We start from the raw sequence: 25,879 nt of genomic DNA, 5'->3' as shown, positions 1-25,879 counted from the left end.
AAACAAGCCGGTCATCTTTGCTTCCTTGGCGGTTAGTCCAATGGAGAGCGGCCTCGCTCTGATACCACTTGTTGGAGGATCGGTGGCCGGCTTGAAGGGGGGTTGGATAGACGGCACCCCCAAATCGTTAGCTTCCTACACTATTGTTAGCTTGCGCAGCCGAAATACAAATACTAAAGCAATGAATACGAAAGCTAAAGAAAGAAAAGAACTAGCAAACCAATACACGTTCGTTTAACGTGGTTCGGAGATGATGCTCCTACTCCACGGCTGTCCGTAAGGTGGACGATCCCGATCCTTCGGTGGATTAGCCCCCGGAAACTCCGGCTATCTCAAGTCGCTCCTTGTGGGTGGAGAAACCTCACCACAACACACCAAGACCTCTTGGATTCCACAAACACTTGAGCACTTGTAGACTACTAATTAGACCTTAACCAAGTCTAATTTCGTCAACTTTGGCCGGCCAAACCAAGCTCCCTCTTATAGAGCTCGGGGAAACAGCCATGCTGTTTTGCCCGTTACCAGTCGACTGGTCCATGCACCAGTCGACTGGTGCCAGCCCAACGGCACTCCAACGGCTATCTATCAGTCGACTGGTCCCATGACCAGTCGACTGATCCCAGCCATTTCGGGCACAGAATGCTTCTGTGCTCACCACCAGTCGACTGGTCCCAGTACCAGTCGACTGGTCCCATCCCGAGTACATTTCACTCGCACTCGGACCCTCACGACTCACTTGACTCTTCTTTGCAGCTTTGACCTCTTGCCTTCAAGCCTACTTCCTTTGGCTCTCGTCCCTCGGATGCATCCAAGCTCGCGGCTTGTCTCCAATGCCATCCTTCGCGTATGCCTCGAAGTCGCTTCCCTCGGCCCTTGTCCTTGCTGCCTTGTCCACGATCCCTCAGATGCATTCAAGCCCGCGGCTTGTCCTCAATGCCATCCTTCATCGGACCCGAAGCCGTCAACCTGAGTCAAATTGTCACCTGCAGTCCTGCACAACTCAAGTACACATATCAAATAACGAGGGTAAACCTAACTTAAACCCTTTGCCCAAACACCAAAACACATGGTCCCGCGGACCATTGGGATTGCTCCAACAATACCCTTCTGGTCAATTTTGTCATAATATTTTTTATTAATATTTTATTATTATTTCTAAAATTAGTGAAATACCTTCAATTCTTTATCTCCCACACTACTTACCCCAAGATAATGTCTTGGAAATCGCTTCGTATCTATAATTTTTGCAAGTATATTAATGTCTCATCATGAAAGACGGAGCATCCACGAACTGCCACCATATGAGATATACGAGAGGCACGAATTCAATTTGTGAAGGATGCAATGAAAAGCTTCATTTTTATGAACGACTTTGATGGTGACATGGCACTGAGACGATCAACCTAGAACTCGGAAGCAAACCAAAAGGTAATAAAGTTAATTTCAAATCTATTACCTAACAAAGTTACATGCGGGATAGGAAATTTTAAGGATGCCCACGAGTTTTAGACCTGCTTGACCAAGCTTCACGAGAAACTGTTGGAGTTAGAGAATAAAGTCAAAATTGAATCCAGATTCGAGTTAGATCCAACGGAGAAGCCTACTACTGAATTAGGGGATGTTCTTAAGGTCAGTATAATTTATCAAAATACCCCTGTCAGTAGTAGTTTAAATTATCTGCATGATAATCTTGATAATTATAAAATTATCCCTAGTATGCTGCATGACAATCTAGATTTTGATCAAGTCAATCAAGACTTTGATCAAATTGGCATCAACTGTGACTTGATCAAACATAACATTGACTAAATAAATTCAGACACATTAATTAATTCAGGGAACTTAAAATTAAATAAAAATTTAGAAACAATTAATTCAAATATTAAAATAAATTTGAATTTAAAAAATAATGAAATAGATTTAGCTAAAATCAATAAATATCTTAATAAATTATTTAATAATCTAGACAATATCAATCTAGAAAATTATATCCAAAACCAAGATAATTTAATTAATAAAAAAGTAAATTTTAAAGATAAGACTAATATAATAAATTTAACTAATAATATAAACTTAAAAGAGATAGAAAAGATAAGGATACATTCAAACCCTATAATAAAATCAAAATCAAAGTTAACAAATTCAAAATTAAATATTAAAGATAACATCTTAAACAAAGATAATCCAGAAAATTTAAAATCAGCAATTGATATAAAGTTAAAAGATAAACCTTTAAAAAAATATAATTCAAATAACTTAAATTTAAAAACTAATAAAAACTTAAATACTAAAAAAATCTTAACTTAATAAAATTAAGATTGAAAGAAAATTTAAATATTAAATACACTTCTTTAATAAGGATAATTTGACGAATTTAATTAATTTAAAATTAAAAACTTAAATTTAAACTACAAATTAAACATTAAATCTCAAATAAAATTAACTTTAATTATACAAAAATCTTAAAAGGAAAATCCATAATTTAGGGGGGCTCCAAATTAGTTGGCACCTCCAAAATAACAATTTACCCGGCAGGGTAATTAGGATTAGATTAAAAAGGAACAAAAGTTTAACTTGACCTACGGTACTGGTGAAGTTTTGGATGATAGTAGGTTAGAGAAACTCTGTCTATGCATGTCTAGGAAGATATAACTTCGATCTAGTGTATTTGGCTTAGTGGAACTAACTAGTTAGACTAAGATTTTGTACTATATTCAGTGGACAGGACTATTTGAAAAACCTCGAAGGCATGGTTACTCTAATGATTTTCAGGTGATTTACCATAACCCAGAAGTTTATCTGAAGAATGTCAATTTGTTGAACTTAAAGCCAAACTTAAATCTAACACAAAGTTAAACCAAACGATAAAACTGAACATAATTCATCTCACAAAATTATAGGATTCCCTAATTAAAAATGTAGATCGGATAAGATGACTAAGGAGTTAAATATAAAAATTAAATTAAGAGTTAAATTCAAAATAAATTAAAATTAAATTATAGTTAAATTTAAAATAAATTAAAATAAATTAAACTAAATTAAATTAAAATTAAACTAAGTTTAAAAAAACTATTTTAAAAATTATTTTAAAAACTATTTTAAAAAATATTTTAAAAATTCTTTTAAAAACTATTTTAAAAAATTTTAAAAAATTATTTTAAAAACTATTTAAAAAATTATTTTAAAAAACAATTTTTAAAATTATTCTAAAAAACTATTTTAAAAATTATGTAAAAATTATTTTAAAAACTATTTGAAAAATTATTTTTAAAAAACTATATAAAAAACTATTAAAAAAATTTAAAATCCTTTTAATTTTTTTAAAAAAACTTTAAAAATTATTTTAAAAAAAACCTTTAAAATCATTTTAAAAATTCTTTTAAAAATTATTTTTAAAAAAATACTTTAAAATTTATTTTAAAAATTATTTTAAAAACCTTAACAATCTTTTTAAAAATTCTTTTAAATATTATTTGTAAAAACCTTTTAAATCATTTTAAAATTCTTTTAAAATTTATTTTTAAAAACATAAAAATCATTTTAAAAATTCTTTTAAAATTATTTTAAAAACTTTAAAAATCATTTTAAAAATTCTTTTTAAATGATTTTAAAAACTTTTAAAATTTTTTATAAATTCTTTTAAAAATTGTTTTAAAAATTATTAAAAAAACAAAAAACTTTAAAAATCATTTTAAAAATTCTTTTTAAAACTTTTAAAAAATTCTTTTAAAATTCTTTTAAAAAATTTAAAAATCATTTTAAAAATTATTTTAAAATTTATTTTATAAACTTTAAAAAAGATTTTAAAAATTCTTTTAAAAATTATTAAAAAAACTTTTAAAATCATTTGAAAAATTATTTTAAAAAAACTTTAAGAATCATTTTACAAATTCTTTTAAAAACTTTTAGAAATTCTTTTTAAAATTCTAAAAAACATTAAAAGTCATTTTAAAAATCCTTTAACAAATTATTTTTTAAAAAATCTTTAAAAATTATTTTAAAAAATCATTTTAAATTTCATTTTTACGCTAAAACACTTAACTTAAAACTTAAATCCTAATTAATCAATTATCAAATCAGTCAAAATTCAATTAACCTAAACTTTAAAGTTAATTAAAGAAATAAATAATTAATTAAAACTTAGTTATTTAGTTTAACCTTATTTAAGAATTGGTGAGTGAAGCGGCACGTGGAAGTCCAAGTAAATCAAAGGGTTGACTGGATACTTGGCACGAGGAGAAAAGTCCAAGTGGGTTAAAGGGATTGACCGAACACTTGGTGAGAAGTCCAAGTAGGTCAAAGGGTTGACTAAATACTTGGCACCAGGAGAAAAGTCCAAGTGGGTTAAAGGGATTGACCGAACACTTTGTGAGAACTCCAAGTAGGTCAAAGTGTTGACTGGATACTTGGCACGAGAAGAAAAATCCAAGTAGATCAAAGGGTTGACTAGACACTTAGCACAAGGAGAAAAGTCCAAGTGGGTCAAAGGGATTGACCGGACACTTGGTGAGGAAGTCCTAGCAGGTCAAGGGTGACCAGACGCTAGGCATGATGTCCCAACATGTCATGGTTGACCAGATGTTGGGTTTTAGGGGGCTTGGGACTTGATTAGGGCAAATCAGGTCAAGCCAATCGATCAACCGATCAATTGACTCATGCCCAATCGATCAGTTGATCGATTGGGGAAGGATCGTGATCGCACAGAATGACTCCCGATCGATCGACCGATCGATTGGGAGCCTGGAAATCGCGCGAGGCTAGTGAATCGATCGACCAATCAATTCAAGCGAGTTCCAGAGAGCACAGAGGTGCTCTGGATCGATCGATCGACCGATCGATCCAAAGCCTCCCCAATCGATTGGGAGCAATCCAATCGATTGGGATTCAACCGTTGGAGCAGGTTTTAACCGTTGGCATGCGATTCCTTCGGTACTGCTTCGATTCCTCTCCACAACTCTTCACAGCGATTTCTCCAGAGCTCACCGCCAGATCTTGAAGCTTCTTGGAGCAAGGTGTTCTTGCATTTCCAAGGTCAAGAGGCATTCCAAATAAGAAGGGAAAAAAAGCTAGGGTTTTATGCTATAAAATCTTGTAAGATTTACTTGTATTTACTTCTTCCTTTCCTCTTGTTGTGTGTGAGTCCTGTACAGGCTTCTCCACCTTCGGTAGTTACCGTAGAGGAGTGTTTTCATAGTGAAGGGTGCGTGTGTGTGTGGATCCTTGGATTAGTCACCTCTTCTTAAGGTGCATACCAAGTAAATCCCTAGTGTTAGCGTTGTAGTGTTGTTTCTTGTATTTTCTGCTGCACATCATCACCAAGAAACAAGCGACGATAGCATGACGAGCACGATGAGCTATTCACCCCCCTCTAGCTACTTTTTGACCCTAACAAGTGGTATCAGAGAGAGGTCGCTCTTCACTGGAATCATCGCCGGAAGGGGCAACATGGCTAGAGGGTGAAGAAGTTGGAGCAAAATTCTTTAAGTCAAAGATTTCATCAAGCTCAACTTCAAATGGAACTCAGAGATGGATTCGGATTCGACACGAGGGTGCCTCCACCATATATATCCACAAGCTTCAATCTTTGGAGATCAAGGATTAAAATTTTCTTATGATGGAGATAGAGCAATGACTTGCTCTAATGGAAGGCTTTGAAGCTCCAACAAATTCAAAGGGTAAAATTCTCAAGAAGAGCAAATGGAGTCAAGAGCGAATTCAAAGGAGTGAGGAAAATGACAAAGTGACCAAGCTATTGGTCAATTTGTTGCCAAACAATATTTTGGCTCAAGTTGGAGAATTCAAGGATGCCAAGAAGCTTTGGAGCAAATTGGCAAAGGTTCATGAGATCCCCTGCACTATACCAAACCAAGAAGAATCCAAAGAGGGTGACTCATTGGATAAAGATCAAGAGGAAGATGACTCCAAAGTTGAGAGATGCTCAACTTCCAAAGAAGAGGTCCAAGAAGCTTCATCTTCAAAGGAATACAACAAAAAGAGCAAAGAGAGAGCATACTCTTTGTTCCATGTACAAGAGAAAGATGAAGAATCCTCCACCTCTAGGATTGAGGGGGAGCAACCTTCTTTGACACCGGATCAAGAAGAAGGAGAAGTTTCTACATTCGGGTCAAGCGGAGAAGAAGATGATGCATCCTCCAAAAATCAAGAAACATCAAATGGAGGATCATGTGTCATCCCTACATGTGAAGGTATAAATGTTTCAATTAAAAATAAAAATCATATTATATATTTTGAGTGTAGGGAACATAGGTACTACAAAAGCAAGTGCCCTAAATTGACCAAGAAGAAGGGTCAAGTGACACCTAAGGGTAAGGAGAAACCTAAAGAGATCGTCCCCACAATAAAGAAGAGCAAGGAGCACATTGTGTACTTCTCGTGCAACCAAAAAGGACATTACCGAAGTCAATGTCCTAAGGGGAAGAAAGCGGTCAAGGTTAAAGGAGAAAGCATAAGTCAAGAGGGAGCTTCCAAGGTAAAACCCAAGGTATCGTTTATTGAACATATTGTTGGAACCCCAAGATTGTTTTTGTGTGATCAACAAGTTAAGTTAGGTCCTGTGTGTTTTTAACCTTGTGTCTAAGTGTGCAGGAGTTTAGGAGCATAGGTAGTCGAGCAGAAGACGCAGCTAGCGAGCTAGCGAGAAGGACGACACGCGGTGCACCCGAGGGATGAGGCGTTACAGAAGAGTACACCGGCGGACGAGAAGGAAGCATGTGGTGGTTCCGAGGGATGAGAAGACGGAGCGGAAGAATGCTCGAGGAGCAAGAGACGCAGCTAGCGAGAAGGTTGGCATGGGGTGCGACCGAGGGACGAAGACTACAGATGAGTATGCTGGCGGACGAGAAGGAAACACGCGATGATTTCGAGGGACGAGAAGCCGGAGTGGAAGCCTACTAGAGAAGACCGAAACTTAGGTTCGGGTGAACCCTTTTCCGGATGGCAGAGATCACCCAAGCGAGCGGAAAACTCGGTCTGAGGCGAATGGAGCCGGAGCTAAAGACCCGGGCTGGAAAAAGTCAATTGGATTGACTTTTCCCTCCGGGGCGCCCGGAGCTGTCCGGGGCGCCCGGACCCCTCCGGAGCGCCCAGAACCCTTCCGGGCGCCCGGAGTTGACTTTTTGATCAGATCAAGTTTTGACTCGATCTGAACGTTGGGGGATAAAATTTATCCCCCCCCTGAGGGCGCCCGGAACCCTTCGAGGCGTCCTGACCAAGGCTATAAATACAACCTTGGTCCAGAAGCTTTTAATCAATCAAACGAACTCAAGAATTGTAATTCCAATGCTTATGTGCTTCAAGTTTAGAGTTGAGCTTTTGTTTCTGTGCTTAAACGCTGTAAGAGGCTTCTCCACCTGAAAGAGATATTCTAGTGCTCTTCATCTTCCTTGGATTAACAATCTCCCCAGTTGTAACCAAGTAAATCTCTTTTGTCTCTTACTTTTAGCTTATTTGTTTAATTTATTTATGCAAGTATTCTGTTGAGAGTTCGAGAATGGTTGGTTTTTGTTTTTGTGTTTGTAGGCTATCCAACCCCCCTTCAAGCCGGCCGCCAACGGTCCAACACACACCTATTCCTTTGACTAATGGTAAAAAACATGTCAGTTCAAATTTATATCATTTTAATGCTATTTACCATAAAAATAGGAGGCATGATAAAATTAATGAAAATCATGTGGCTCTACATGCTAAGACTACCACACATAGGTTTAGGAAGACAGATAAAAACTTGGGCAAGAACTCTAAGAATTTTAATTATAAGTATAGAAATAAAAATGCTCAGGGATTTAAAGAAAAATCAAAATCTAGGGACTTACGAGAAGAAAATCAAGTCTTGAGGTCAAGGCTTAATAAAATGGAAAAGACCCTAAAAATGATGGAAAATATCCTAAAAGGGCAAAATAAGCATAAACTAGGTCTAGGAAAACAACAAGGATCATTCAATGGTCATAGGGGTTTGAGATACAAACCTAAAACCAAGAAGGATGTGTCTTCTTATCATAGGGTTCCATATAGCTATGGAACCAACTCCAGGTCTAAGGGTCAAGTTAAGGACACAAGGGAAGTTATCCCTAGGAGTATCTTTGCAACATCAAATGTGACTAAGACTTCTAAGAAGTCTAAGAAAGTTACTAAGAAGGTCACAAGGGAAGCTATCCCTAGAGTTGACCTAGAAAAAGTGACCAAGACTTCTAAGAAGCTAAACAAGGTCACTAGGAAGGTATCTAGGGAAGTTATCCCTAGTGAGTACCTAGAACATCCAAGGAGCACCAATAGATTTTGGGTTCCTCGGAGCATATTCTCTACACCCTAGAGGGTTAGAGAGTGTCAACTCAATTTGGAAGGATAGTTAATCCAACCTTGATGAAGTTGACACTCAAAGAACATTTTCAAGGTTTTTATTAACCTTTGAAAATGAAATAGAAAATGCATTTACTCTTTAGAAGAGTAAAATGTGCCATAGTTTGAGAAATTGGATGTAATTTTAATTGGCACAAGAAATCAAATGTAAAAGAAATACCAAGTTGGGATTGTGGCATTTTATTGGGGAGTTAAAGGCAAATCTAGACCTCAATCTAATTGGTTACTCTTTGAAAGAGTAAAGTGTGCCAAACCTTGAGGAATTATGTGTAATTTTAATTGGCACAACAAATTAAGAGTAAAAGAATGCAAAGTTAGGTTTGAGCATTTTCTTAAAAGAATATGGGCAATCTAAGATTATTTTTAGGTTTAGCTAAGGATTTAAGAACATTTAGATAGACAATCTAGGTATATTTTAGTTATGCAAATTGCCATGCTTTGTTTGCCCATCACATGCCATGACATCATTTTTGCATTTATGCTTATTATGAAAAACAAACAAAAATATCATGTCATGTCATTCATACATCATGTAGTTCTAGCGAATTTTCTTTTGAAAATTTTCTATTTTGATGTATGTCATAACACATCATGCATTATTTTTAAGTATAATGATATTTACTAACAAGTAACACCTAAGTGGATGTTCATAATCTCAAAATGCCTAGGTAGATATGCATGATCCCTAGTTTAGGGTAAAACCAAACTTTACATCTCATAAGGACCTATAAGGTGACTTTTATGTGTTTTAATGCACATTATATACAAGTGAGATGTTAGGATGATGAACAAAACTCAAGATGTTGATTTAGTGCACTCCTTTGAGTTTTAGGTTCATCAAAACATATAGTTATGTGTTTTCCAATTATTGGGAAAGCTAATGTACAAGTCATGTGCATTGAGCCCAAAGAACATGGTTGGATATTGGTTTTGAAAATGCTTTTAAAATGCTTTTGGAAAACCTTGGTGAAGGCTATCTTTTGATAGTAATCATCATTGAATAGTTGAGCACAAACTTGAAGAAAATACTAAAATTTTTACAAGTTTTCAAGTTTATGTCAATCTTTGAAAATAGAAAGTATTTTCATAGAAAACTATTTTTCCTTGATAGTATATACCCTAAGGAATGTCTATATGAATTTTCATGATTTTTAGAATTTTGTAGAATTTTTGGGGAGTTTCTAAAATTCACTGAAATTGCATTTCAGAATTTCAGGCATTCAATCGATCACCAGATCGATTGAAGTACCTCAATCGATCAGGCGATAGATTGAGAAGGGGTTTCTCGCGAACAGAAGCTCAGTGGATCGATCAACCGATCGATCCACACTAATTCAATCGATCCATTGATCGATTGAAGTACTGATTTTGGCTGGAAAAGTCTATTTTCAGCATTCTAAACCATTTTTAGTTTATAAAACTTTTCCTAACCCCTTGGAATACATTTATAAAAATTTAGGGGGAGCTTTCATGATGAAAATAAGGATGGATTGGTTAAGGAAGACTAAGTAGAGGTTTAGGTTGAGGTTTGATTTCAACTTTAAATTTTTGAACTTCAAAACTTCTAATTTTGGGTTTCCTATGTGTTTAGGGATTCCAATTCATTGTTGGTACAATAACAGAAGTTGTGTGCATGTCTTTAGGGGGAGTTACTTTTTAAGGACATGAAAATTTATTTTTCATACACCTTGTGAGGTGGTCAACCTTCTTTAGTGTAAATGCTCAAGGTTGAGCATTTTAAACATAATGAGGAGTGGATATCTTCATTGTTTGTTTGTTTGTGCTCAAGGATGAGCATTCGATGAAAATGAAGGGTATGAGACCTTCATTTGAATCGTGTTGAACATAAACATGAGCATTAAGGAAAATGAAAGGTATGGGACTTTCATTATCATGTTGTGAACAACGAGTGAAGTTGTGAACAACGTTGAGTAACTCTTCAGGGGGAGAGTTCTTTTTGATGTGTGCCAATAGGGGGAGAATGTAGGATTTAAGTTAGACCTTCATTACCTAAAGAGGGAGTTTGCCTTTTAGGAAAGAGGGAGAATGAAGGAAACCCTCATTCAGATTTTGGCAAGAAAGGAAGTTGAGGCTATGAGATTAGCCTAACTTAAAGGTATTTTCAAACATCAAAAAGGGGGAGATTGTTGGTGCGATATTCCCTAGGTCAAGGTTGACCTGGTTGACTAAGCTTGAGTTATCTCAAACTTGAGTCTTGATGTTTGGATTTCGATGTTTGACAATACATGGAGACTGATGATATATGAAGATTGCAGGTGCAATTATTCATTTGAAAAGATTGCTAGTACAATTATCCTTTGGTCAAGTTTGACCAGTTAGATGTGAAGAAGAGTCAAGTAGGTTAAGATTGACTGGATACTTGACTGAGAAGTCCTAGTGAGTGAAGCCAGGCAGTTGATAAATCCTGGTGAGTGAAGCCAGGTGAAAGTCCTAGTGAGTGAAGCTAGGCAGTATGAAAATCCTAGTGAGTGAAGCTAGGTGAAAGTCCTGGTGAGTGAAGCCAGGCAGATGGAAAGTACTGGTGAGTGAAACCAGGCAGATAGAAAATCCTAGTGAGTGAAGCTAGGTGAAATCCCTGGTGAGTGAAGTCAGGCAGAAGGAAAGTCCAGATGAGTGAAGTCAAGCACGTGAAAGTCCAAGTAGGTCAAAGGGTTGACTGGATACTTGGCACGAGGAGAAAATTCCAAGTGGGTTAAAGGGATTGACCGAACACTTGGTGAGAAGTCTAAGTAGGTCAAAGGGTTGAATGGATACTTGGCATGAGGAGAAAAGTTCAAGTAGGTCAAAGGGTTGACTAGATACTTGGCACGAGGAGAAAAGTCTAAGTGGGTCAAAGGGATTGACCGAACACTTGGTGAGGAAGTTCTAGCGGGTCAAGGGTGACCAGACGCTAGGCATGATGTCCCAACAGATCATGGTTGACCAGATGTTGGTTTTTAGGGGGCTTGGGACTTGATTAGGGCAAATCAGGTCAAGCCAATCGATCAATTGATAGATTGCCTCATGCCTAATCGATTGGTTGATCGATAGGGGAAGGATTGCGATCACACAGAATGACTCCCGATCGATCGACCGATCGATTGGGAGCCTCCAATGTAAAATACCGGAAAAAGGTAAATAATAATAAGGGAATTTTCCAAAAATTTTGGAAATTTTTCTAGAATTTTTCGGAGATCGTATGGACAAGTTTACGAGGATAAAAATGGGGTCCGGGGAAAGCCTGTTTAGGTTACCCAATTTAAGCGAGGAAATGTTTCATTTTTCCTTTTAGTTTTCTTTTTCTTTATATTCTTTTTCTCCTCCTCTTCCGTCGCCGTGCCCCAAACCACCACGCGCCTTCTCTTCCCCTCACTCGTGCCCTAACCGGCGCCGCAAACCGCCGCTGCCTCCCTCTCCTCTGCCCGACGCCGACGACGCCAGGGAACAAAGAGCCGGCGGCTGAGCATCTCCTCTCTCCTTCTCTTCCTCTTCCGAGCGCCGGCCACCGACAAGTATCCCGTGCCCTAGCTTCTATTGGCGCCGCCCTTTCTCTCGTGTGCCCTAGCTTCTATTCGTGCCGCCCTTTCTCTCGTGTGCCCTAGCGCTGTGCCCTAGTACCGCCGGCCAAGACCCGAGCAGTGCCGATCAAGCCAACTCTCCTTTCCTTTGCCCTAGTGACGGTAGACGACCGTCCCTCTGCTGACCATCGCTGGAGACTATCTCCTTTTCCCGATTAGCCGTGAGCCACAGTGTAGAGCCACTTCTCGCAACAAGCAACCAAGATTGTTGTTGTGCCCTGGATTTCCTCTTGCTGCCGGATCCAAACCAAGGCAGTAATGATTCGGCAATGTGACAGTAGGGTGAGGGTTTAGATTTTTATCTTGTGTTATGTTCTTGTCCTATATCTACCGTGGATCATCACTTAATGTTGTTCTCCATTTATAGAGGGTTGCAGGTTTGATCAGTAGCATTACTGCTCTACTGATTTCGGGCTGGCAAGTGCTGTGGGGTTGCTCTTGATTCTGGCAGCAACCATTTCCGGTTGTGGATCACAGTAGTGGTTTGGTGAAAAGAAGGTAAGGTGCTCAGGTTGTTCTGGAAATTTGGTTGTTGTTTGGATGTTGATTTCTTAAGTTTCATTTTGATCCAAACAGTGCATTGTAGGGCGTTTCTTGATTTCCAACATCAACCCTTGATTTCCAGCAACGGCTGAATTAAGGTAAGGATTAGATATATTTGAATACTTGATGTAGATCATGTTTCGAATTGGAGGATTTGGTTAGATGGTCATGTGAATTTAAGTAAGGAACATGATTATGATACATGTTGATTTAAGTAGGAATTGGTACATACGTAATTACTTGTGTTTGAATTAGGTGTGGTGTAGTTTTCATGATTTGTATAAATGGAATTAGGTGATTGATTATGTAGATGATTAATCATGTGTAAATGGAATTTAGTTTGGATTATTGATCTAATGGTGGATTGGGGATTAGGTAACTAACCCTAATTTATCGTTAGACTTTATTTAGATAGGTTGAGGTTTATGGTTTAGGGTTTTACCCTAAATTGTTGTTAAGTATTTTATTTAGCTATTCATTTGGAATTTTAGCTAAATAAAAATGTATATATTGGTGACACAGGACTTTGATGTGAGACGAGCATCTCGACGTTGGATTGGACCGGATACAATCCTCTTATCGGAGGCGGGTACCTTGACTTATCCTTTTGATATGTCGTGTTGATATGTCTAGTAGGTTATAGCCTTTAGTAATAATTATGTTCGTCCTTGTTTCGGTACGTCACTACCGGATACCTGTTACATGCTTGTTTGCTCACCTGATATGCATTTTATGCTAGTACCCACATGATTATATATATATATATATATATATATATATATATATATATATGCTCAGAGAGGTAGTGACATACCATGCTTGTTATGTTCATGACCTAGGTTTTTGATATCCTATCTGACCTATGTATTTTAGATATTCGTATTTGACCATCGATATTACGGTACTCATTTTATATATATGGATATGGTTATGCTGATCAGTTTATTGCTATGCTTAGTGTCATGCATCATGATTGCATGCTGCGTGATTGTCGGCTCCACTATGGTTGAGCACATCGCCAGTTACATGTACTGCACACACCACCACTCATGGATTAGTGGTATATCAGGCAGGTGTGTGGCGGTTCTGCTGTTTGGCTCTGTTGGTCAGGTGACTCAGCGTGGTAGCCGGCAGATAGTTCCGCTCTGTTTGGCTCCGCTAGCATTTAGTGTAGCAGCGTGGTAGCCGACAGACGGTGGACTCTGTTTGGCTCCGTTGGTCAGGTGACTCAGCGTGGTAGCCGGCAGAGATACCTCCCCGTCATCGTGTACCGAGAGATGAGAGCTTTGAGCTCCCCCATTTATGATTTGGGGTCAGAGGACAGGAGTACTCCGACAGCATCCCGTCCACTCAGTCATTCATCAGGTGTAGTGATGGTAGAGTGCATGGTTGTCACAGCCCTACCCACTCGGTCTCACCATTGTGTGAGATGACTGAATGGCGTCAGGGGTGACCAGGACGCATCATTGGCATCATACGTATTTATGCATTTACTACTTGTGTTTGCTGCACTTATATGCTGCATTTGGATGGATGCATATGTTTGACATGCATACAGGATTTATGACACTTCCGGTCTGACGACATGATTATTCTGATAGGTGGCCCTGATGAGTACAGTACTCTTCAGCCTTTTCTATTATGCATTACCTTCTTTTGTTCAGGAGACTGTACTCTATAGTTATTACTATTTGTTATAGTTTATTATACATGTCAACTAGGTATCTGCTGAGTTGTTGAACTCACCCCCATGGACACTATCTTTTTCAGGTACCAGGTTGTTATGGAGTCGCTTGGAGTATCCTGTCTACCGGTCCCCATATCACATCAGAAGGCTTGTCTCCGTTTTTATTTATTTGCATTTATGTATGTGAAATTTCTATATTTCACTTTGTGTTTCGGTTTTGTTCCCGGAGTGTTATGTTGTTGTGTGGTGTAAGCCTAGTCGGCTAGCAGTGTTTTGTTTTTGTTTTGTATGAGCTTGTCTTATGTTTTCCTGCTGTGTTGATTTTTGATTTCTGCCGAGTGGGCTGAAAAATATATTTATATAACTGCATGGTTGTTGTATGTTTTGTTCCAGCCGAGTGGGCTGATGACATAAACTGCGTGGTTGTGTATATGTTTCAGCCGTATGTGGCTGATGTATATTATATCTGTAGAAATGCTTCAGATTGTCAGCCGTACAGGGGAGGTGCTGTTGAAATTTTCTTCGGACAGGGACTCTCTCGGGACGTGATAATTTAGTGGTATCAGAGCAGGTATACGATACTTGCTACGTGTTCTGGATTTTCGAGATTTATCTGATACCAATTTTTTTGGTATCAGAGCTCGGCTTATGAGTCTTATTTTCCTGTGTTTCGGATTTCATCTTTTAGTCTTCTCGATGTGACTTTTCGGGTTTTGGGACCTGGCGGCGACAGGACATCTCCAAGCTATAGGAGGTATGTTGGTATACTGTTATCCTACCTTTTTGGTTAGTATATGCACTGTTGACTATTACAGTTTATGACATGTATTAGCATTCTTTAATTAGTACCTGTCTAGTTGATATAGCATATATTGTATGTGTTAGGTAAACCACTGATCATGGTAGACCTTAATAGAGATCAAGGATTATAGTCTCCGGTAATTTTTTTTATATCATGTCACGAGTAGTTTTAGCTTCTGTTACTACTAGTTGATCAGCAGATTGAGGCACATACCAGCCTCAGCTTTTATTAGCTGTGTAGTGGGTAGTATCTACATATTCATGTTGACTTACCCAGTAGTATACCATTTTATCTTAGTTAATTTCATTAGTAGAAGACTAATTTACGTTTTGTCGACTTGAGTAGTCGTGGATCAATATACTTTAGCTACTGGTAGAGGATTAATGTAATCTTGATCAGTTAGTAGATTACCGATATAGTTTTGTTGGTTCGATCAGTAGGGGATTGTTATACTCTATTTTATAGAGATGTTGATTTTTGGGTTATTTGTGCTTAGGTTGATATCTTGCGGACATTTAGTACAAGGCTTGTACTGACGTGGAAAAGACTGAATTGACCGTATACCATTGTCGAATTGGGTTAATTTATAGAGGATCGATGCATCCTATTCCATGGGTACGTTAATTTTAGATTGTATGTACCTAGTTGGATAATATAGAAGGTAGCATAGGGAATATCAGGTTGATTGGATTAAATATACTGATTTTGCATGTCTATGTGGAGGGTACATATGATTGTTATGAGTTGTAGGAGTTCTATGATGGATAGTTCATTTGCAGGTAGTGTGAGTATTCACATCTAGATATGGTTATTGTAGGTTCCTTGTGGAAAATAGCTATTTAGTTAGCTGTTCATGTTTGATTGACATATTGGAAGTATCTTATTGATTTAAATCTGTGTCGTGGTATGTGCACATGGGTGTGAGTGTCATATTGGAAGTATTTTATCGACTACATCGGTGTTGTGATATGTACATATGTGTTTTGTGTGGTATCTGAGGTATCTTGTTGATTATGTGTGATTTATGAGTGCATCTGGGATTAATATGCCTTATTGGAAGTATATGTTGATTATACTCTTGGCATATGTGTATATATGTCATATGAGTGTTGTTTGAGGGGTATTGTTGATTTTACCTACGATGATATATGCACACGGGTTCAGTATGCATTGTTGGAGGTATCACGGTGATTTACACCTATATTGTGAGTATGTTGGGTGTGTACTAATTGGAGGATTATGTTGATCATACCTATATTGTGTGTGCTCGTGTGCTAGGTGTATGGTTGGTAGAATCATGATGATTCTACCTATATTGAATGTAGAATGTTGAATGTCTACATTATGACATTTGTGGTATTACCCTGTCAACTAATTCTTCTATTAGTTGGTGACCGACCCACTAGGATGATGATAGAGTTGACTATGGATTTGACTTGCTTACTGGGTTGTTATACCCTAGGCTACCCACAGTGATATGTGGTAGAGAGATCTCGTGCAGACTCTGGCTAGATAGTTAGGTGCCTTAGACACTTATGTATTGTTTGTGGTGGATCGTTGCTCCCACACATGTTTTGGATTGTTGTGGTAGAGTGTTGCTCCCACATATTTAGGGATTGATTTGTGGTGGAGCGTTGCTCCCACATATTGCGGATTACTTGTAGCGGAGCATTGCTCCCATATTTATTATAGATACATATTTTCGGATTATTTGTGGTGGAGCGTTGCTCCCACATATGGAGGTTTTCTTGTGGTAGAGCGTTGCTCCCACATATGCGGTATTTCGTGTGATGGAGCGTTGCTCTCACACTGGAGGATCTATTCTTGGGTGATTTATATCGTTGGTGATTAGATATGTTTATTGCTGAGAAACTTATGGTTAGGAATGTCTGTGATACGGACATTATGTGTCTTGATTTTACCATTAGGGCTTGCGATGCCTAGATGTTATCATGGACTCGATGATTTGGGTATCCCTAGGATGTTTGGATTGGTTTCCATTGTCTTATTGACGATGTTGTGATCTATTTCGGATCCGAGGTGGGTCACGTACACCATCTTCGCATAGTTCTAGAGGTGTTTCGACGGAAATGTCTATGTGTGAAGATCAGTAGTGAGTATTTTGATTGTCTTCTGTGAGATGATTGAGACACATGGTCACCGGTAGGGGTATACCGTAGATCCACAGGAGATAGAGGTTGCTACCAGTTGGGAATTACCATAGTTTATACATGAGACTCGCAACTCCCTTTATCGAGCTAGGAATTACCGGAGGCTCGTTAGGGGTTTTTCCACGTGTTGCTATGCCACTTACATGCCTGACCAGGAAAGTTGTGAAGTTCACGAGGTTCGAGGACTACGAGACCAGCTTCTAGGAGCTGAAGCGGAGACTAGTGTCAGCTCCGATTTTTGGTTTTACCTTCTGGAGAGGATGGATTCGTGCTTTATACCGAACACATCTCTACAGGTTTTGTGTGCTGTTTTGCTGCAGCACGGCAGGGTAGTCTCCTACTTCTCGGCAGTTGAAGGAGCAGGAGGAGAACTACCAGTACATGACTTGTCGTTGACCGCCATTATTTTTGCCTTGAAGATTTGGCGGCATTATCTGTACGGTGTTATATTTGAGATTCTCACTAACCATAGGAGTCTCAAATATCTGATCACTCAGAAGGAACATAATCTCCGATAGAGGAGATTGATGAAGTTCTTGAAGGATTATGAGGGTATCATTAGCTATCACCGGGAAAAGCTAATGTGGTAGCCGATGCACTTAGCCGGAAGTCTAGAGGGACTTTGGCTTGCCACCAATTTGTGGTTACGGACTTGGTTCAGGGTTTCTCCGAGTTATACCTTGAGGAGTAGGGATAGACAGAGCAGGGTATTCTGGTTACCATGGTTGCTCAGTCGTCGATCAGGACGAGGATCCGAGAGGCTCAGGCTGGTGATCAGCATTTGCAGTTCATTGGCAGTCAGATAGCTTCTAGGCAGCAGACCGAGTTCACACGAGACAAGGAGGGTATTATATACTTCCGAGGCAGATTATGCGTACCTCAGTCTCATCCGGTCTTACAGGAGCTACTTCAGGAGGCTCATCACTCTCGATTTGTGGTCCACGCAGGCGGGACCGCATGTATCGAGATTTGAGGCGTTCCTATTGGTGGAACGGTATGAAGAAAGACATCGCGTAATTTGTAGCGAGAGGTCATGTCTGTCAGCAGGTGAAGGCAGAGCACCAGATACCTGCCGGATTATTTTAACGGATTCCTATTCCTGAGTGGAAATGGGAACATATTATCATGGACTTTGTGGTGGGTTTGCCTAGGACACGACGAGGCCATGACGCGATTTGGGTAATCGTTGATCGATCAACCAAATCCGTGCATTTTTTAATGATCCGGAAGACTGATTCCCTAGATCGATTGGCAGATATGTATTACCGGGTGATCATCAGATTACATGGTGTCCCTTTGACTATTATTTTAGATAGAGACTCCCGGTTCACGTCCTGATTCTGGCAGAGTCTGCAGCAGGCCTTGGGCACTCAGCTCCAGCTTTCCATCCGTAGACAGAGGGACGGTCAGAACGGACCATTCAGATTCTAGAGGACTTGCTGAGGACATGTGTATTGGATATTGGAAGCAGTGGGGAGGACCACTTGCCATTGGTAGGGTTCGCCTACAACAACGGCTTGCATTCGGTTATCCAGATGACACCGTTTTGAAGCATTGTATGGTAGGCCTTGTCGGACACCCACCCTCTGGGATGAGGTTGGGGAGGCCCAGTGGTTGGGACCTCATAGTGCTCAGTATGATGCAGAGTTGGTCCGTACTATCAGACGGAGGATGTCAGAGGCGTAGGATCGCCAAAGGAGTTATACTGATCGGAGACGTAGACCCTTGGAGTTCTCTATTGGCGACTATGTATTTTCTGCGAGTTTCACCCACAGAAGGGGTAAAGAGTTTTGGCCTTAGAGGTAAGCTAGCTCCGTGATACATTGGCCCTCTCCAGATCCTGGAGAGGATTGGAGCAGTAGCTTATCATCTGGCACTACCACCGTTCCTGGTAGGCGTTCACGATGTATTCCACGTATCCATGTTGTGGAGATACATTCCCGACTCGACACGTGTGTTGACAGGTATCTCAGATTCCCTTCAGCCAGATGTTACCTATGAGAAGATTTTGGTACGGATTTGGGACCGGAAGGAGCGTCAGTTGCGGAACAAGACTATCCGACTGGTTTAAGTCGGATGACAGCATCATTCGGACGAGGAGGCTACCTGGGAGCTCAAGGATATGATCCGAGCTCGATACCCCCATCTTTTCACATGAGGTATGTGAGTTATTACCGTTCAGCATTTATACTTTCTGTCTATTGTTAGTACTTGCTGATGGTAGATAACGAAATTTGGGGACCAAATTTTTATTAGTGAGGGAGAATGTAAAATACCGGAAAAGGGTAAATAATAATAAGAGAATTTTCTGAAATTTTTAGAAATTTTTCTAGAATTTTTTGGAGATCGTATGGACGAGTTTACAGGGATAAAAATGGGGCCCGGGGAAAGCCTGTTTAGGTTACCCAATTTAAGCGAGGAAATGTTTCATTTTTCCTTTTAGTTTTCTTTTTCTTTATATTCTTTTTCTCCTCCTCTTCCGTCGCCGTGCCCCAAACCACTGGGCGCCTTCTCTTCCCCTCACGCGTGCCCTAACCGGCACCACAAACCGCCGCTGCCTCCCTCTCCTCTGCCCGATGCCGACGACGCCAGGGAACAAAGAGCCGGCGGCTGAGCATCTCCTCTCTCCTTCTCTTCCTCTTCCGAGCGCCGGCCGCTGGCAAGTATCCCGTGCCCTAGCTTCTATTGGCGCCGCCCTTTCTCTCGTGTGCCCTAGCTTCTATTGGTGCCGCCCTTTCTCTCGTGTGCCCTAGCGCCGTGCCCTAGTACCGTCGGCCAAGACCCGAGCAGTGCCGATCAAGCCGACTCTTCTTTCCTCTGCCCTAGTGACGGCAGACGATCGTCCCTCTGCCGACCATCACTGGAGACTATCTCCTTTTCCCGATTAGTCGTGAACCACAGTGTAGAGCCACTTCTCGCAACAAGCAGCCAAGATTGTTGTTGTGCCCTGGATTTCCTCTTGCTGCCGGATCCAAACCAAGGCAGTAGTGATTCGGCAATGTGACAGCAGGGTGAGGGTTTAGATTTTTATCTTGTGTTATGTTCTTGTCCTATATCTACCGTGGATCATCACTTAATGTTGTTCTCCATTTATAGAGGGTTGCAGGTTCGATCAGTAGCATTACTGCTCTACTGATTTCGGGCTGGCAAGTGCTGTGGGGTTGCTCTTGATTCTGGCAGCAACCATTCCGGTTGTGGATCACAGTAGTGGTTTGGTGAAAAGAAGGTAAGGTGCTCAGGTTGTTTTGGAAATTTGGTTGTTGTTTGGATGTTGATTTCTTAAGTTTCATTTTGATCCAGACAGTGCATTGCAGGGCGTTTCTTGATTTCCAACATCAACCCTTGATTTCCAACAGCGGCTAAATTAAGGTAAGGATTAGATATATTTGAATACTTGATGTAGATCATGTTTCGAATTGGAGGATTTGGTTAGATGGTCATGTGAATTTAGGTAAGGAACATGATTATGATACATGTTGATTTAAGTAGGAATTGGTATATACGTAATTGCTTGTGTTTGAATTAGGTGTGGTGTAGTTTTCATGATTTGTATAAATGGAATTAGGTGATTGATTATGTAGATGATTAATCATGTGTAAATGGAATTTAGTTTGGATTATTGATCTAATGGTGGATTAGGGATTAGGTAACTAACCCTAATTTATCGTTAGACTTTATTTAGGTAGGTTGAGGTTTATGGTTTAGGGTTTTACCCTAAATTATTGTTAAGTATTTTATTTAGCTATTCATTTGGAATTTTAGCTAAATAAAAATGTATATATTGGTGACACAGGACTTTGATGCGAGACGAGCATCTCGACGTCGGATTAGACCGGATATGATCCTCTTATCGAAGGCGGGTACCTTGACTTATCTTTTTGATATGTCATGTTGATATGTCTAGTAGGTTATAGCCTTTAGTAATAATTATGTTCGTCCTTGTTTCGGTACGTCACTACCGGATACCTGTTACATGCTTGTTTGCTCACCTGATATGCATTTTATGCTAGTACCCACATGATTATATATATATATATATATATATATATATATATATATATATATATATATATATATATATGCTCAGAGAGGTAGTGACATACCATGCTTGTTATGTTCATGACCTAGGTTTTTGATATCCTATCTAACCTATGTATTTTAGATCTTCGTATTTGACCATCGATATTACGGTACTCATTTTATATATATGGATATGGTTATGCTGATCAGTTTATTGCTATGCTTAGTGTCATGCATCATGATTGCATGCTGCGTGATTGTCGGCTCCACTATGGTTGAGCACATCGCCAGTTACATGTACTGCACACACCACCACTCATGGATTAGTGGTATATCAGGCAGGTGTGTGGCGGTTCTGCTGTTTGGCTCCGTTGGTCAGGTGACTCAGCGTGGTAGCCGGCAGATAGTTCCGCTCTGTTTGGCTCCGCTAGCATTTAGTGTAGCAACGTGGTAGCCGACAGACGGTGGACTCTGTTTGGCTCCGTTGGTCAGGTGACTCAGCGTGATAGCCGGTAGAGATACCTCCCCGTCATCGTATACCGAGAGATGAGAGCTTTGAGCTCCCCCATTTATGATTTGGGGTCAGAGGACAGGAGTACTCCGACAGCATCCCGTCGACTCAGTCACTCATCAGGTGTAGTGATGGTAGAGTGCACAGTTGTCACAACCCTACCCACTCGGTCTCACCATTGTGTGAGATGACTGACTGGCGTTAGGGGTGACCAGGACGCATCATTGGCATCATACGTATTTATGCATTTACTGCTTGTGTTTGCTGCACTTATATGCTGCATTTGGATGGATGCATATGTTTGGCATGTATACAGGATTTATGACACTTCCGGTCTGACGACCTGATTATTCTGATAGGTGGCCCTGGTGAGTACAGTACTCTTCAGCCTTTTCTATTATGCATTACCTTCTTTTGTTCAGGAGACTTGTACTCAATAGTTATTACTATTTGTTATAGTTTATTATACATGTCAACTAGGTATTTGCTGAGTTGTTGAACTCACCCCCATGGACACTATCTTTTTCAGGTACCAGGTTGTTATGGAGTCGCTTGGAGTATCCTGTCTGCCGGTCCCCACATCACATCAGAAGGCTTGTCTCCGTTTTTATTTATCTGCATTTATGTATGTGAAATTTCTGTATTTCGCTTTGTGTTTCGGTTTTGTTTCCAGAGTGTTATGTTGTTGTGTGGTGTAAGCCTAGCCGGCTAGCAGTGTTTTATTTTTGTTTTGTATGAGCTTGTCTTATGTTTTCCCGCTGTGTTGATTTTTGATTTCAGCCGAGTGGGCTGAAAAATATATTTATATAACTGCGTGGTTGTTGTATGTTTTGTTCCAGCTGAGTGGGTTGATGACATAAACTACGTGGTTGTGTATATGTTCCAGCCGTATGTGGCTGATGTATATTATATCTGTAGAAATGCTTCATATTGTCAGCCGTACAGGGGAGGTGCTGCCGAAATTTTCTTCGGACAGGGACTCCCTCGGGGCGTGACATCCAATCAATCGGCTGATCGATTGGGAGCCTGGAAATCGCGCGAGGCTAGTGAATCAATCGGCCAATCGATTCAAGCGAGTTCCAGAGAGCACAGAGGTGCTCTGGATCGATCGACCGATCGATCCAAAGCCTCCCCAATCGATTGGGAGTAATCCAATCGATTGGGATTCAACCGTTGACGCAGGTTTTAGCCGTTGGCGTGCGACTCCTTCGGTACTACTTCGATTCCTCTCCACAGCTCTTCACAGCGATTTCTCCAAAGCTCACCGCCAGATCTTGAAGCTTCTTAGAGCAAGGTGTTCTTGCATTTCCAAGGTCAAGAGGCGTTCCAAATAAGAAGGGAAAAGAAAGCTAGGGTTTTATGCTGTAAAATCTTGTAAGATTTACTTGTATTTGCTTCTTCATTTCCTCTCGTTGTGTGTGAGTCCTGTACAGGCTTCTCCGCCTTTGGTAGTTACCATAGAGGAGTGTTTTCATAGTGAATGGTACGTGTGTGTGTGGATCCTTGGATTAGTCACCTCTTCTTGAGGTGGATACCAAGTAAATCCCTAGTGTTAGCGTTGTAGTGTTGTTTCTTGTATTTTCTGCTGCACATCATCACCAAGAAACAAGCTATGACAGCATGACGAGCTATTCACACCCCTCCCCTCTAGCTACTTTTCAACCTTAACAAATGGGTCGGCCGGATAGTTGGCGTGAAATCTAGACAGGTCGATGGTCTGATCGGATGTCTGGTAAAGCGGTAAGTTAAGGTAAGTTACTGGAAGAGAGTGACCTGGTGAGGACGCGTTCCCCATTTGAGGGAACAGTAGGCGCCGATCCAACTTAGATCCATTTCGGAAATCTAAGTTGAGATCTTGAATAGATTTTGGTCTCGAGAAGATAGAATCTAATTACTACTCTACTTGTTATATATTGTGTTAACTTTGTTTTGCAGGGTAGTATAATTTCTGTTTACCTTGGATTAACTTTTTCTTATAGGAAAATGCTTTGCTGGAAAAGGTGGTCTGAGCGCCCGGAAGGGATCTCGGCGCTCGGAGTGGTCCAGGCGCCCAGAACTAGTCCGGGGGCCCGGAATGCCCAAGGCTTATCTACTCGCCAGCTTGGAGCATGCTGATTGGTTGGCTGACGTCACGGTCTAGGTGCCCGGAATTGCCTATATAGGCAGCCTTCCACCATTAGCACATAACACAACTTTCTTCTGCGATTACCTTCTTCCGCGCTGCTCCAAAGAAGTTCCTGTGACTCCACGACGTGACTCCGACAGCCGAGTGATGCTGCTCCAACAATCGAGCAACACAACTCTGATGATAGAGTGACGCGACTCCAACAACTGAAAGCACAACCTTCCAGATCTTTAAGATATTGTTGGTATACTTGTTTATTTTTGCACTTAAATTATACATTCATTGTATTTCTCTTGTAAAATAGTTGCGAATTATTAGTGAATTGTCCACCGAAAGCACTCTCACGTGCGAGCCTTGGTATATGAGTCAACGAAGGCTCCAAACCAAGTAAAACTTGGTTTGTTAGTGTTGTTTTTATTGTTATATTTTCGCTGCATACCCGATTTAATTCTTAATTTTTGACGATCCCTATTCCCCCCCCCCCCCCCCCCCCTTAGCATTTTTCACGATCCAACAAAATGTTCTTGCATTATTGGATCAAAATCTGCAATCATTTCAAGTGGACTCAAAAAATTAACATTACCATCTTCATAAATTGTGTCATGTGTACCATGAAATGTCAAATTATGTATAGCAAGACATTTGACAACCATAACTATTCTTAGCATAATGTGTTTCCAATGTTTTTTACCCTTTTTAATTTATTCTTGTATTTCCTTATCAATTATCAATGTTTTCTTTAATCTCATTTGTAGTTCAACAAAAGCTCTTAGATTAGTGAGGTGGGTGTTCAACACTATTTTCATAGTGTTTAAGTTTGTCACATAAATGTTTCCAGTCATTAACTCCTTCTCTTGCTAATTACATTTGGTGTGTATTACTTTAAACAACTTACAAAAAATACAAAATATTATGTCCAACTCCTTCAAGTACACTAACCATTTTCGATCACGAGTCTCACCATTTGATAACATTTGAACATAGTAAGTATGAGAAAAATGTCAAGATTCTTTATCTAAAGGAAACTTGAGAATATCTTCTCTTTTAGAACCTCTTTCTACAAGTAAATCTCTCATTTTTGTATCAAGAGTATCCCAAAATCTTAGATCAAATATGTTCAAATCATATTTAGGTGTCAAACATTGATATTTGTTTGTACGCTCATCAACACAACACTTATCAGTATCTTTAGTTTTGTTAATTTAAATTTCATCCAAAACATTAAAATCTGTATTCTCTTCGCTCTTATTTTCTACAAATTCCTCATTCTTATTACTTTCATTTCTCACAAATTCTTCATTTTCATCATTATTGTTTTCAACAAAATCTTCATTTACATTTGATTTATTAGTTAAAATCTGAACTAAGCTTTCCATTGTGTTATGTGATTCTTTACCAAAATATTTATTCAATGAACCTCTTAAACTTTGGGCTATTTCTTTTTTTTTTTTGTTTGTCTTTTTTGATATCTAAAGAGTTGTTTCATGATGATAGATAATTATGAACAAAAAGTAATAAACAAAGAACAATAAAACCCGACATGGAGTTTTTTTTTATTCGAAATCCACTTATATAAGACCTTACATAGACATCCTGTTTCATGTCTTATATAGTCGTCACAGTGAGGGAGGGAAGGTGCGGCGAGGAGGGCTTCAGTGCCTTTGAGAGAGCCAGAGAGGACTCATAGTAGTCGCAGCGAGAGAGAGAAGGCGCAACTAGGAGAATCGCGAGGGCACTTCACCGAGGAGAATCGACGCTTCGGCGAGGAGAATCACTGGCATTCGGTCCACTAAGTCTTCGGTGAGGGATTCGACGAGGGTTTCGGATGAAGTAAAACATATATATAAACTTATAAAAATGGGCCCCTGGGTATTTTTAAGTCCTGATAGGAGTCCTAATAGCCTTGGCCTAGGACTGACTGTGCCAACTTCGATGAATTAATTCTAATAGCTGATGAAAAAATTTTATAGGACTGAATCGATCACCTCTCAAATTAATAGACATAACCTAAATACACGGTGCCAATTAAAAAATATATAAAAAAAATCTTCTCTCAACTCCATTAG

Source organism: Zingiber officinale, chromosome 1A, assembly GCF_018446385.1.
Source record: "Zingiber officinale cultivar Zhangliang chromosome 1A, Zo_v1.1, whole genome shotgun sequence".
Classification (NCBI taxonomy): Eukaryota; Viridiplantae; Streptophyta; class Magnoliopsida; order Zingiberales; family Zingiberaceae; genus Zingiber; species Zingiber officinale.
This window is presented reverse-complemented; position numbering follows the sequence as displayed.